Consider the following 15723-nt stretch of genomic DNA (forward strand, 5'->3'; position numbering starts at 1 on the left):
CAAACAGTAATGTGGAGTCCATGTTTTTGTAGACAGTGATTTGGGAACACGAACAGTTTGGTCTGCCCCAGGCTTTGACGAAGAACTTTTATTGCCAAATTTGCCTCTAAATTACAACGTCTTCCAATTCTAATCTGTTTTTTACCTGCCATTAATGACAGCGACATTTCGCCGCTGCTTGGGGCTGTATAATGGAAGGAAATATTAAGGTAGCTAGGGGATGTATGTGGAATTGCATTTCATAGAAGAAGTCAGTCATTACTCGATATGAGAACTTCCTAATTTAATTCCAATTATTAATTTAAAAACTGCGATAGAATTGTTCATTTAACAAGATTCCAAATATGACATTTTCAAATGAGGATTTAACATTTTCTTGGACCAATTTAGAGAGTTTAGAATCAACAAACGTATTTTCCACATCAATATCTTCTCCAGATTGGGTTATTTCTCATTCTATACATGTTCGGGCATATATAACGTATTTATTCAACTTTTGCTGTTGTGGAGTATTATCTGTGAATTTGGGAATAAATGAGCCTGTGAAATGTTCATTTTACCCTTGCAGCTCCGTCCACCCATTTCAGAGCGGAAAATCACATAAAACTGGAACCAAATTGTCTGCCAGTCTCCCTGGAGGTTCTTGATGACTACAGCATCTTCTGAAGAGGCGGGGATAATTCTGGCCCCAGTCACCATATTTCTGACCATGTTTGACAATACAAGTGTATCATTGTGACAGGATAAAGCTCCAATGGCTGCCACTCCAGGTCATCTGTGATGCAGAACAGTTTGTATTGTGGAGGAAATTATGGGGCAATATTGTGATGGCGCCCGCACCCTTCTCACAGTGTAGCATTCTAAAATCATCCCTATTGATTGTTTGCAGCGTCCCATCCAAAGTCTTGACATGTTGAGGTACTTAAGTTCACCTCGACCATGCTTTGAATCAGATTCAGGATCTTGTTTTTGTGATCTGTTCCTGTAGGCCTTGAAGGAAATTATCATTTAATATACAAAAGTTTAAGACATCATCAACATATTTTTTTACTCTCCTTTACCATCCTTAGTACTGTCAGGCCCTGATACATCCCAGTGTCTGTTAGTAGAGACAGGTGTATAGTAGAGACAGGTGTCCAAGGTGTCCAGTAGAGACAGGTGTCTCGTAGAGAGATGTGTCCTGTAGAGGCAAGGTGTCCAGTGGAGACAGGTATCCAGTAGAAAAAGGTGTCCAGTAGAGGCAGGTGTCCAAGGTGTCCAGTAGAGACAGGTGTCCAAGGTGTCCAGTAGTGGTAGGTGTCCAAGGTGTCCAGTAGAGACAGGTGTCCAGTAGAGGCAGGTGTCCAGTAGAGGCAGGTGTCTAAGGTGTCCTGTAGAGAGAGGTGTCCTGTAGAGGCAAGTGTCCAGTAGAGGCAGGTGCCTAAGGTGTCTACTAGACACAGGTGTCCCGTAGAGGCAAGTGTCCAGTAGAGGCAGGTGTCCAGTAGAGACAGGTGTCCAGTAGAGGCAGGTGTCCAGTAGAGGCAGGTGTCCAAGGTGTCCAGTAGAGGCAGGTGTCTAAGGTGTCTACTAGAGGTAGGTGTCTAGTAGAGACGGGTGTCCAAGCTGCACATGTGGCCTCTGTGTCTGTATGCCCATATGTAACCTCTGTCTGTATGCCCATGTGGTTGGAATTGCATCTGATTGGAACCACTCTGGCTTCCATCTTGCTCTCCATTCTGACACGGTTGCCATCAAGGTGAACTTTTCCTTTCTGCCTTTCTAATTTAAAAAAGCTTGGTTAGTTGGTGATTGGCAGGGGCTGACATATGTGATCTTTCTCTTTTGTCTATTTGTACGTGAGAAAATCAAGATGTCAGGAAAGTGTGTATGAAAACCATACTCAGTTATGAATCCGGTCGGCCTTTGTTGAGAGATAGACCATCTTCCTCCAGACCGCTCTTCATCATGTAGATCAAAAGCAGCTCGACAGCATCGCATGCCACACCAGTGGACTTCCTCCTCATATTCAAGCAATATTGGGACTTCCTAACCCCAGGTTCAAGAAAGTGGTCGACAGAGAGGGCATCTCTGTATTCACCCAACCTTACATTTGTTTGATGTTTACTTCTAAAGCACTTCATTTGCTTCATGACAGATGAGTAAGTTATTTCTGATATTACTTTGTCAACAATCATACCCTGAACGAGAGATGGGAATTCCCAACATACAGGCCATCAGCAGGAGACAGTAATATTCAGCTTGCACTTCTCAACAACAATCTTTTCTTATTACTGATGTTTTTTCAGTAAGAAGCTCTTTAGTTGATTGTACTTTCTTCGTCATTGCTTATATGAATGTTTTTATTGGGATTGTTTATGTTGAATTGACAATGATTTATGTAACAGTAAATATCTGAATTAAACTAAATAAAACTGAGTGTTCAGTTGTAGCAGGATATAAACTACTTGGCATTGGATTTTGTGTTTCCAGGGCAATAACAAGTTGGACCAGGGTCAAGTTTAGGCTCCATTTTACAGAGAATAACTCATAAATATCATGATTGTATGATGTGAGGGTTTGGATAGGTCCCCAGCAACATGTGCTTGGTTTGGGAGGCAGTAGAATGGATCGGGTGGTGACTCATTTGATTGTGTGACATTGTTTGTTTGTTTGTTGTTTAACGCTGGACTCAGCAATATTCCAGCTACATGACAGTGTTCTGTAAATATTCGAGTCTGGACCAGACAGTCCTGTGATTGATATCATGTACATCGATCCAGCAATTGGGATCGATGACATGCATCAACAAAGTCAGCGAGGCTGACAACCTGATCCTGTTAGTAGCCTCTTACGACAAGCACAGACGCCTTTTATGGCAAGCATGGGTTTCTTGAGACCTATTCTACCCCGGATCTTCACGGGTGTGACATCCTGACAGAGTAGGACGTAGCCCATAATGCAGTGTTTATTAAAAAAACAAGCACGGCATCATACATCAATTCAGGAATTCTTTTTGCTCATTGGCAGTGGAATTTAGAGTTTGGGAGATTAATATGTGACACTGCTATCAAATGAAAACTTTAATGTCCAGTACCATTACTAACTTACGCCTTTGGACTAAGATATTGCAAGCATCAAGGAAAAAAGGGAATCATTTGGTTTAGTCATCATCATAATATCAGTTCTCACAAGCCTAAGTATAAACTTTTTTTGTTTTTATGAGATATATGACATACTTTTTGTGATTTTATGCACATATTTAAAAAGGTGGGATATCAATGACTTTGTCTTCTTCTTGTGTTATACACCTTAGTGCTTCTCATGGATTGGCGGTCAGGTAACCTTGTGGTTAAAGTGTTCTCGCTTGTCACACTAATTGAGTTTTACGCCGCTTTTTATTCCATCAATATTACTGCAGGGGATGCCAGAAATGGCCTTCACAAGTTGTACCCATGTGGGGAAATGAACCCAGACCCTTTGCATGACAAGCAAACACTTTAACCACGGGGCTACCCCACCGCCCCTCTTGGAAATGTTATCAGGAGTGTGCGAGCATGTTACACAAGCTGTTCTGTCATGGAAATTGTTATTTATAAACAAACAAATTTGGCCGTTTTCAAGCAGAAGATGTGTTGAGTGTATTGTTTGAAGGCAGCTGAGCAGTGAGACCCTCCTCCACTGCTGGCACGCTGGCCCTCTGTCTGTATCCATGATCTGGCCACCCGGGTGACACAGCATATCACCTTCATCTGTGGAGACCCTCATCTTTCGTTACTTGGTTGTTTCCACATGTTTTTTTCTTTAAGTGAAGTCTTCTATTTCTGTCATAGATTTGCTCAAGAACTAGCTAATCTTGCTGCCTATCAGAACCGAAACCTACAAAAACAGCTGAAAAAAGTGAAGAATTCGGATTTGCACATGATTTGTGTGTATGTCGACAGGCGAGCGACTGTTATATCTATCTGCTGCTGGTGAGATCGCCTGCTGTACGACTGCCAGCAGCCTGGCCTGTCACTTGTATCTGCCACAAGGGGGCAGCACCAACATCCTCCACAGGAAACACAGGTACCCTGCCTAACAGACAAACTGGGTGTGATCGCCAACCTGACCCGGCCAGGCTTTGTAATCAGCTGAAACTCAAGAACCGAGAAGAACTTTTTTACTTTTCGGCAGAAGAAGATGAATTAGTCCTTCGTAACCTCCTGGTAAAATCTCAGGAGAATGCGGCTACATTTGCGGGATACAGAATGTGTATGGACTTGGCAGTCATGTGCAGTGCTGAAACAACTCACTGTGTTCCATCTTCTACTGGCATTTCCCATTCTGACAGCATGTCAGCATCTACACTCCCCTGACCCTGGGAATTAATGGTGGCATTACAAATGAAAACTATTACTTCCTCAACCAATACTGGGGAACCTGGCTTCTCCTTCGCTCGGTTTGCCCCCACGGCCTCCAGTCATTAATCAACCTTAAAACTCTTGTGTTGATTTCTAAGTCAGGCTTCTTTATCAACTGTTGGGTCGATGGGGAGAGTGTGATGAAAACATATAGCCATTTTGTTCTTTGGATTTGTTTCAACAAAAGTCAGGAGGTGATTAATCTCAAGAAAAATAGTAATTGTCAACATGGGTTCTTTTTGAGATTATTTGTTATGGTAATGTGACGTCAGTGAATAGACAATCATGTTTTAGAGACTGTGTTCCCTCGCAATTGCGGCCTTCAATTTAGCACTAACTTGGTTAAAGGGCGCGGTAACGCATGGCTCCCCAAATTTATCTACTTTTTTAGGAAGCTCAAGTTTTACACTGACACAATGTTTTTTCCCATCGCAAAAAAAATATTACCAGTTGATCACTGTGAGCAGGCAACATAGGAAATACCAATCAAGAAATCCAAACTGAAGTCCTCAATTAAATCTTTTTATTATACTATCTGGTTCTAAAAAATTGGTTCGACTTATATTTGTGACATTTTTGTAAATTTTATTCACAATTCCATTCAATATTGTTTACATTATTTTCAGCGAAATCGTGTGTGAAGTGATCGGTAGATCGCACAACTCAACGTTATTTACGGCAACCATGGTCAGATAGCCGCTATCAATGCCTTGAAATGAACTTTAGTTGACAAAATGGATACATATATCATAAATGCCATACATGTACTTTGAATCGTTAAAAGTCATTTTATTCTAGTTTTACTTGTTTTCGTGATCGTGAGTATGTGAGCCTCAACAGTGACTTGTCAAATTGTTGAATACGTAAACAAATATCTGGCAATAGCGATCAGCTGTACCAAAGTGCTACGGCTCCACCTCGGCTAAACTGTTGATTGTCTATAATGATCACCAATTATTTTGACCCCCAAGGTAGCGTGGTAGCGAGGGGTCACTGTGATAGGACTGCACATTTCAGGAAATGGAGTACTGGGCCCGCTTGCACAAAGCAATCTTAGCGCTAAGACTATCCTAAATAGTGCTAGCTCACTGAGATACCATGCCACAGTTTAGCATGTGTACCCCACTCCGAACCATTTTACTGACTCAGAGCTGACGAATGCCAGGCAGGGTAACAACAGGTACCATCTTTTAATGTCTTTTGGTACAATGCAGCCAGGTGGTTAAACCACTGACCTTCCGCTCTCCAGGCAGAACCTCTGTCCTCTAGAGCATGGAGGCAATCTGGCTGAGTTGATATGAATGTGGGTGTCCCTATGGTGTCTGGCTGTGTTGATATGAATGTGGGTGTCCCTATGGTGTACGGCTGTGTTGATGTGACAGTGGGTGTCCCCATGGTGTCTGGCTGTGTTGATGTGACTGTGGGTGTCCCCATGATGTCAGGCTGTGTTGATGTGACTGTGAGCGTCCCAGTGGTGACTCACTCACTCACTCACTCACTCACTCACTCACTCACTCACTCACTCACTCACTCACTCACTCACTCACTCACTCACTCACTCACTCACTCACTCTGCCCAGATATCAGTCCTGTATTAAATCTCAACAACAAGCTACCATTTACATTCTTTTTTACCCTTCTAAATGCAAGAAAAAATGTTAAATTTGCTTTTTCTGAAAATCAAATATGAGTTTTCCTCCCATATGGGCACGGTTTGCAATACATGCTGATGAACTTCCTATTCCATGTCTGACTCGTCAGGCCTTCTACTGGTTCCTGCTGAATTATGTATCAACAGAAGAGGCAGCTAGTTTGCCTGGAAATCTTGCATATGCCATCCAATTACTGTGGCCAGCTCAGCAGCACAGTGGGGGCTGCAGGAAGGTGAGATCCTTGTTGAGAGTGTGATTAATCAGACCAGTAACATGTGGGGCATGTTCCTCTAAAAACAATATGACCACCTTTTCTAATGATGTTTAGTTTGGAAGATCCATGTTCCATGAATAGTTTATGTCTTCATTGGAGAAATCACTCAATTAGAGACAAGGGGGCTTTCCTCTTTTATCCTACACATATGAGTTTAAACTGTTTCAACTTCCAAGTTTGGCGTGTGTAAGAGACTTGTCCCACAGCACTCTGGGGACGGAGCTTTTGGAGCTCCACTGAAATTAGCCTCATTCCTGCTTTCTAATTTCAACAAGGTTTGTTTTTTAGCTTGTCAGCAAGATAATTGAACATCAGCAAATTGATGTTTTTGGAGGTGGTGTTTCTGTGCCCTGTCTAGGTAGGGTAGTTTTCTATACAAAGCTCGTGTGTGCAATGTTGATTCAGCCTGCCCTGGGCCAAGGCTCGATTGCACACATCCCTGTCTACCATCCATCACCGTGACACTGTAATTGCTTTCTCGTTATGTTTCTGCATTTCTCCACATCATTACGCCACTAAATTGCCACTAATAACACGCAGGCTGCAAGTTTTGCCTGCCAATATCATGATTTTGATTAAAGTGTCAGTCTGCCTGATTAATGGTGGGGACAGGGGCAAAGACAGGTGACTTTAGTCCAGTCACCTTGAACTTGTTTAGATAACCAGATACAACCAATGGAGCTGATTGAAAGCTTTCATTACACCTAGGGCCAATGTTACGCCAATTTCAAACTAAACATGGGATTAACTCCTTACACAAATGTTTCATACCTGATTACCCATAATGAGGCAGGAGTTGTTGTGCCCTGCAGTATACCCCATGCATCAACGGGGATGTTCCTCTCCTTCTTGCTGCTGTCGATGATGTTGTTCAAACTTCGCCCATTGGCAGTACATCCTTCCCCTTCATGCTCCAGCTAGTGCCGCCCATGTGGACGTGTTCAGCAGGTCTGCATCTGTAGTGAAATGAACTTTGTTGAGATTACTGGCCTATGTACATATATCTACACTTACTGTAGAGAGAGAGAGAGAGAGAGAGAGAGAGAGAGAGAGAGAGAGAGAGAGAGAGAGAGAGAGAGAGAGAGAGAGAGAGAGAGAGAGAGAGAGAGAGAGAGAGAGAGAGAGAGAGAGAGAGAGAGAGAGAGAGAGAGAGAGAGTATAATTTGGATGAGTAAGTTATGTGATTGCTGTATATTCTATGTATATGCCAAGGTTTCAGATGAATTGCTATGTGCAGAAAGACGCAGGAAGTCATTGAGTTTGTTTTGAGATGTTTACTTCTGTAGATTTATGACTCGTAACACACGCCGCTACCACCAGACTGCCTTCATGGTAAACACATAGCAGAGTCCTGCCTGGTCAAAGACGTAGTAGACACTCGAAGGTTGGCTGAAAAGTTCTGACCCTAACTATGAGGGAATTGTATACTAATTATTTTTATCATGATTAGTGGGATCTAGGTACTCCAGCATCATTGCCAGAAGTGTGTTGACCTCAGAAGTAGTGTGAAAGGCTTCTTCCTGGTGGTGAAAAAGCTCTCAAAAGCAGAAATGATGTCATTATCATATCAATAATGCTTGCCAGACAGTTCTGACTTCAAGTTGGGAAGAAGTCGAAATCTGATGGTGCCAAATATTTTGAATACAGGGGGTGTTCAACAAGTTCAAAGTCACAGTCACACACTGCAGCCATCATGACAACAGACTTGTTCACAGTGCATTGTCCTGGTGGAACACTACACCTTTAGCAGTTGCCTAAGCAAGTTTTCTGGAGAATTGTATGCTGATGCCGATTTTGTAAATCTATGTCAAGTATTGGAACTACAATCATCTTAGCGTTAAGCCACTTTGTGGAACAGGGCCTGAGAGTAAGGCACCATTCAATAGCTGTACTACTGGTTTTTTGGTTTTGGTTTGGTTTGTTGTTTAACGCCGCACTCAGCAATATTCCAGCTATATGACGGCTGTCTGTAAATAATGGAGTCTGTACCAGACAATCCAGTGATTAACATCATGAGCATCGATCCACGCAATTGTCGTCAGACAACAACCCACAGCTTCTGTATAGGTCTTGTTAAGTTATTTTTCCATGACATAGATCCCATAGAAGATTCAAAACCGAAAGTACTTCGTTACCAGCATCAACGCTGAATATGTAGTTTTATGTGGTCATTTAATTTGTGGTAGGGCAAGCGTAGTTTACGTGTTCGCTCATCACACTCATCACAAGGAATTTCTAGGCGACTTTGCTTGTCGTAAAAGGTGACTATGCTTGTCGTAAAAGGTGATGGCTTGTCGTAAAAGGCGACGATGCTTGTCGTAAAAGGCGACAATGCTTGTCGTAAAAGGCGACTATGCTTGTCGTAAAAGGCGACCATGCTTGTCGTAAAAGGCGACTGCTTGTCGTTAAAGGCGACTATGCTTGTCGTAAAAGGCGACTATGCTTGTCCTAAAAGGCGACTAACGGGATTGGGTGGTCAGGCTCGCTGACTTGGTTGATACATGTCATCGATCCCAATTGCATGGATCGATGTTCATGCTGTCAATCACTGGATTGTCTGGTCCAGACTCGATTATTTACAGACCGCCGTCATATAGCTGGAATATTGCTGAGTGCGGCATTAAACAACAAACAAACAAACAAGGAATTTCTGGGTTCGAGGGTACAATGTGTACAGCTCATTCTGGAAACACACAGAGCAGGAATAATGTCACAAGTGACGTAAAACTCACTTAAAGAGAAAAAAACCTGAACTGATTGCAACTAGTTCTGTGCATGAATAGTGATTTCCTGATAGGGTGTTGCAGTACTTGACGTTATCAGCATGAAACACTTTTATTTGTGAATTTGTTTATGTAATTGCTAGTCAGGAGGATAGATGTTTGTTTGCTGAGCCTTTGCATCTCGGCCCTAATCAGTCATTCGCATTACCACAAGTGCTGCTTTTCAATTAATGATCTCAATTTTTGTCGGCTTAAATTTGATGCCTCATGCAATGTCAGGCATCCTATTTTTATGGAGTGTATAATTTGTAAACCGTGTTTTTCTTGCCAAGTGAATTGTGACATGATTTCAAGTGATTCGTACACATTTTCAGGAACACTGTCCTGTGTCAACCTGGTTCAAGGTACCATTTCAGCCTTAGAAAACAATTAGGGTTTTTTAAGCAGGATAATCTTCTCTTGCTTCACTCCTTTCTACACTCAACCAACTGAAAGTCACGCGTGGTTGTTCTCGTCCCAACCGGATCTACTCTATGAACATAGTTCATTTTTCACTGTCTATATTGATTTTCATGTAGTTACAAACTATTCAGAACTCAATTCAAGCCATTTTCATCAATGTTCACTGATTCTTTCACGATAGATGTTTTGTGTAGAAAGATAACTGTTATTGCAAATTGATAGTTTGATGAACAAGCTGTTCCAGTATGACCTTTGACTTAAGCAAATCGGTTATCCAATCAAGACCTATAAAAAATGTCAGCCATTTGTGAAGTACAGATTAGTATCTCAACAGATCTAGTGATATGTCCATATGAAACACTTCTTGCTGTGGAGTCCAACTAAATTCACTCACACACTCTGCAACCATTATGGAATGGGGAGGTGTAACCTCATACCATTGTGGAGTGAGGTAGTTAGGTTAGAATAGGTCTTCAGCAATCCATGCTTGCGACAGTCTCCTCTTACAATGAGCACAAACGGGATTGGGTGGTCAGGCTTGCTGACTTAGTAGATGCATGTCATCGTTTGCCAATTGCCTGGATTGATGCTCAGGATGTCAATCACTGGGCTGTCTGGTCCTGACTTGGTTATTAACAGGCCGCTGTCATAAAGATGGAATATTACTGAGTGCGGCGTTAAACAACAAACAAACAAATTTAACAATATTTCAGTTACATCACAGCATGTCAGTTTGTCGTGAGATGAAGGCCCAAAGTAATGTATGTCTGAGATTTAGCTTCCTACGAGCAGTAGTACTGTGCTTACAAACCATGTTTGGACATGCCAAAGGGATGCAACTCTGCACCAAGGGATGCAACTCTGCACATAAAATATTGCTTAGCACTGCAGTTTGTTGTGTTTGTTTGTAGTTTAACACCACACTCAGCAATATTCAAGCTTTATTACGTCGATCTGTAAATGATCGAGTCTGGTCCAAACAATCCAGTGAGCATCGATCTATGCAACTGGGATACGATGCCATGCACCCGATCCCATTTGTTGTATCATACAACAAGCATGGGTTGCTGAAGATCAGTTCTCACCTGGATGTATACAACGGAATAGCACCTTAGACAGCAGTGCTATAAAACATTCCTCTTATAGCATATATAGTGATTGAATAAAAGTTTGGTATACCTTGCCGTCTTCTATTGAACCTTCACTGCTTCTAAAGTAATTCCGTCTCCCTTTTTTGGCTCCATTAGCCAATTTCAAAGATTATTACAGACAAATTTAACAATATTCATGCATTAATCTGTGCCAGTGGAACAAGTGTTAAATCATAATCCATTTTCTGTTTTCTGCCAGCTGAGATTAGCATTGTGAATCATAGCCTCCTGAACATTGACCTTTTTCAGACTGTGTTTTGGACAGGGAACATGACCCAGACTCAGAGATCAGTTAGAGGCGATAACAGAGAACGAGCTTCATGCGTTAAGACATCCTTCCTTTCTCCTTCCTTTATACTGATGACTGACATCAATTACAGCTGGAGGCTGACAGTTAATTTACGTTAATACTGACCTTCAAAATTGAAATATTCAACTTTCCTGGCTTATTCTTCGTCTTCCAGACAGATCAGAAATGAGTTTTTTGGCCTCAGAATTCAGTCTATCTTGAGTCTGGTTAATGCTGATTTATCCAACTTGGAATAAAGACCATTCAATTTAGCTGGGACAAGCTGAATGAGCGATGCAAGAGACGATGGATCGACCAGGGCCACTCAGTGTAATATATCAACATCATAGAAGAATTGATAATAGGGCTATGTTTGTTTACACAGGGCCTTCTCATTAGTTGAGGTTGTCAGAAGTGAGTGAGGGCAAGACACACACCCGCTTCACTTAACATAGCACCCACAGATCAGGCGGCCATCTTGTGTCTTCCAAATCTTGGAGCAGACGTGGATCTGCAGCTCCATCTGTCATCTCCGAGAGGAGCTTAATTTAGTATGTTTTCAAACATCTAATGACCCTGGTTCCTGGGTTTTAGGTCAAAACTTTGCTCTGCTAATGAGGGTCACACACTGCTCTAGCTATGACAGACTTGAAATCCAGGAACTGGAAGAGTTTCCGGGCTGTGTTGGCATGTGATTGATGAGAACAGGTCCAGACAAATACTATTTCTTAACTCTTGTCTATCAAGTTCAAGATATATTTTTACTACATTATCCAGAAGGTTTGCCTTGGGAATGAGTTTTACTAATCTTATTGCAATATGTTTTATTGTCTGTTATATGAAGAATTGCAAACTCCTGCATAATTGCATTACGTAATAAGGTTGTACCCTGTTTGAAAACATTATTTGTAACTGAAAAAATGGTTCTGTGCCATGACTGGAATTCTTATGTTTTAAGTATTTTTTTGTAATAAAAGCCTTGGCAAGTCTAGATCGAATTAACCAAGTCTAGTTTGCTTGATTCCATACAGCAGAAGAGGATAGGTTCTTTCAAAGAAATTAATTTTTCATTATTTTAAAAACATGTTTTCATTGACTAAGTGTTAGTCTACTGAAAATACTGATAGATTTTTCATGTTAGGAAAATGTTTATATAATGTGTTAAAAGTTGGTGATATGTAAATGCACAATTGTACTGTGACGATTGTGTGGATTATGGGTGAGTTGGAAACAATATGCATTGAGTTGGAGATCGGGAGGTCACAGTGTGTGACCTGGCTTGTGTGTCATCTTACCGTGACCGTTGTGCAAGCTATCCCCCACTGGTTGTCTGGACCCAATATGTACAGGCTGCCAGGATGGGATGCTGTAGCAGTACTGACTGCAATGTACTTATCATGCTTCTTTTATTATTTTTGGGGTGTGTGGTGTGTTGGGGGGGAGCTGTGATTCTGTTGGTACATTGTTTCTCTGTGTTACACTGTTACGGGTGAGAATTGATCTTTCACAACCTGTCCTTGTCTTAAGATGCGACTAACGGGATCGGGTGGTCAGGCTTGGTGGAGTGGTTGATGCATGTCATTGTATCCCAATTGCGTAGATCAAAGTTCATGATGTCAATCATTGGATTGTCGAATCCAGGCTATATTTACAGATAGCCGTCATGTAGTTGGAATATTGCTGAGTCAGGCGTTAAACAAGAAATAAACACACAAACTATTACTGATGGATGGGATGGGAATATTGTTTTGTTTATCACATGACTTGCCGTGTATTAACTGCGACGTCAAAGCATGGACATGGTCGAGCTGTATTTGTTAGGAATAACATCGTCTAAGATGGAGTCAAACTGAAAAAAGGAATATATATATATATTGGGGAAACCTATTTAATGTCATGGCTCTTCTGATTAAGGAACGAATCGGTTGATAGCAGCCCTGTCTAATCAGCAAGAAGACAACGGCAACGGTCCTGTCTCTTGTCATCTTAGACTTGGGTGTAGAGTACTTTTTTAGGGATGTTGATGAGATCAGCCTAAATTGATCACAGGTCTCTGGTGCATGTTGGGATAAGTTAGTGTCTGTTGCAGTGTTGTTTGATGGGTGGGAGTGTTCACTGGTTGGACAAAGACCATGTAAATGATGGCTAACTCTTCAGTGTACTGTGTTCGACAATGACCAGTAATATTTGACAATGGATTTGTGTGTGTTTCATTGGATCACACATACCAGGGCAGTTACGTAGCCCAGTGGATGGAGTGTTCCATTTTCAGACCAAAAATCCCAGTTCCATGCCGAATTTGTTTCTTTGTTTGTTGTTGAATGCCCACAAGACAGTAGCCTGTAAATAATAGCGTGTGGTCCAGACAAACAAGTGATTGGTTTATGTGCAACAATCAATGCCGTCAGGGTACGATGAAACCAATCAACCAAGTTTGCAAGTCTGACCACCTGATCCATTTAGCCACCTTTTATGACCAGCAGAGGTTGCCGAGGACCTATTCTAATCTGACAGGGTTGCTCGGGGTACGATGTGTGAAGCTTACAATTATGGTGTCATCGACGTTGATGTTGCTTGAATGTTACGAAAAGCGATGTAAGATGCTTCTATCTCACCTGCTGCATGATATACCTGTATGACCTTTGACTCCTTGGTGGCTGGTTGAGCTCATGTGACTGGTAGCTGTAGGGGTGCACTATTACCGGTTTGACACAATTTGAAACGCTAATGAATCTACGTTTAGAAACTACCGGTATGCATTTCATTTATATAAATCATTCATATTTTTTTTAGCTTGTTGCAAAGTTAAAAGTGACAATTTGAATTGATATTATGAAATTCAGAGAGTTTCCTGCATATTGTGTGTCTATTGTATATGTGTTGTGACCATAGCAACATCAAACAAAATGGCGGAAAGTTGTTAAAACTGTGCAGGGGAAGTCCGATGTCTGATTTAAAATTGAAGATAACATCGCAATTTCTTCTTTCAGTGGCATTTAGAAGTTGGTGTGATGAAGTAAGACGAGTTCTATGGATGAACAACTTCTTTATTACAATTAGTGCGACGTTTCGGTGTAGATCCTAACACCTTTATCAAGCAAGTGATCATCAAGTCTCATCACTTGCTTGATAAAGGTGTTAGGATCTACACCGAAACGTCGCACTAATTGTAATAAAGGAGTTGTTCATCCATAGAACTCGTCTTACAACATCGCAATTTGCAAACACTGTGACATTTTTTGGTGAAATTCAGGAGGGGATCCACGGATTTAATGATGCACACCAGGCGACATCATCATCAACTGAAAATGCAATCTAGTGCAAGTTTTCATCAAGTTCCTGCACAGATAACAGGGGAAAGAATGCATGCAATATGTTGTGGTTCATATCCCAATACAGGGATCATTATTGCAATAAATTGCAGTGCTATGGTCAAGCCAAAACCCATCACTACTTGTGAGTGAGTTAAGATCTAACATCGCCTCGGCTTTATTTCAGCCATATAGTGACCATCACTCCTGACAGCTGTTTGTCTGTCTCCATCCACTTGAAGTAACCACAGAATGACTGAATGCTATGATGTGACTGATGATGTATGACTGTTGGTGTTTTTATATTCAAATTTAGAAAATGCCACTTTTAGCAAAATTCCAGCAATATCACGACGGGGGACACCAGAAATGGGCCTCACACATTGAACCCATGTCGGGAATTGAATCTGGATCTTCGGCTTGATGAGCAAACGCTTGAACCACTAGGCTACCCGACTGCCCCTATAAAAAAAGAAAATATCCTGTACATTTCTCTTAATTAAGACCAAGTGAGCATAAATTAGAAATAAGAACTTGCTGGACGCACTAAACTCAACACCCTTCCACACCAACTTCTATGGTCGACTGTTTATTACTCGATGTTGAGAAACATTTCCCGAATCACTATCCAAAGCATCGTAGCGAAAGAAGTAGTTTACTCCAGATACTGATTTCCCATAATGCAACAGTGGAAACTATGAATAAGAATAATTGATTTCTTTGTATTCTTTCAAATGAGGATTTAAGAAATATTCATGCCATTATTTTCCATTGTATTCAATTTAAGTCTGTAGAAATGTGTGGAATATATTCATATATAATTCATATGTCATAATAACTGTTAACTGTATGTTAAACATTTTATAACTTGCACAACCCATGAAGATCCGGGGTTGACTAGGTCTTCAGCAACAAACAAAACAAACATGCTCTGTACAACCATGTTTATGGATGTTGTATAGTAATATACATTGTATCAGTTACTGTTCCCCAATGGAATGTTTAAGCTATAAACTCTGTTACGTTATCCATCTTATCTTATATAACTAGGTGACGTATTTGCTACTAGATTTTATTAATTACATCTTAACAGGCGCCTTGTATATCTGTGCCTTTAGTAACACATCTAAGTGACGGATTGCAAACATTAATAACGAGCCACAGTACATCATGTATATTTGGTGTTGTTTGTCCAATTTCCTACTCCTGATTAAGTGCAGTAAGTCGGAGATGTCTTGCTGCTGATGGGGATTGTTTTTATAATGGTGATTGTATGACAGGAAGAGGATCATGGGATACATCTGTGGGGGAGGGAGCAGAACACGGGAATTACATTACGTGGAACACAGGGAGGCAGGGAAGGAAATAGATTAGGAGCAAGCTGGAAACTACAAACAGTAGATGACCTGGTCAGCTGGATGCGGTGTTGAGTCCGTGGAGAGGTGCACAGGAAACGTGATGAGGATAATCAGAAGAAGC

General features: G+C 41.3%; 1 protein-coding gene across 6 annotated transcripts in view; it reads left to right on the top strand.

The window, feature by feature from the left end:
• The window catches only part of LOC124147658 (transmembrane protein 135-like), a 219053-nt gene that overhangs the window by 103285 nt on the left and 100045 nt on the right, over positions 1 to 15723 (top strand). The window lies entirely within an intron of this gene.

The sequence above is a fragment of the Haliotis rufescens genome, unplaced genomic scaffold, assembly GCF_023055435.1.
Source record: "Haliotis rufescens isolate VD_foot unplaced genomic scaffold, xgHalRufe1.0.p SCAF_32, whole genome shotgun sequence".
NCBI classification, from domain to species: Eukaryota; Metazoa; Mollusca; class Gastropoda; order Lepetellida; family Haliotidae; genus Haliotis; species Haliotis rufescens.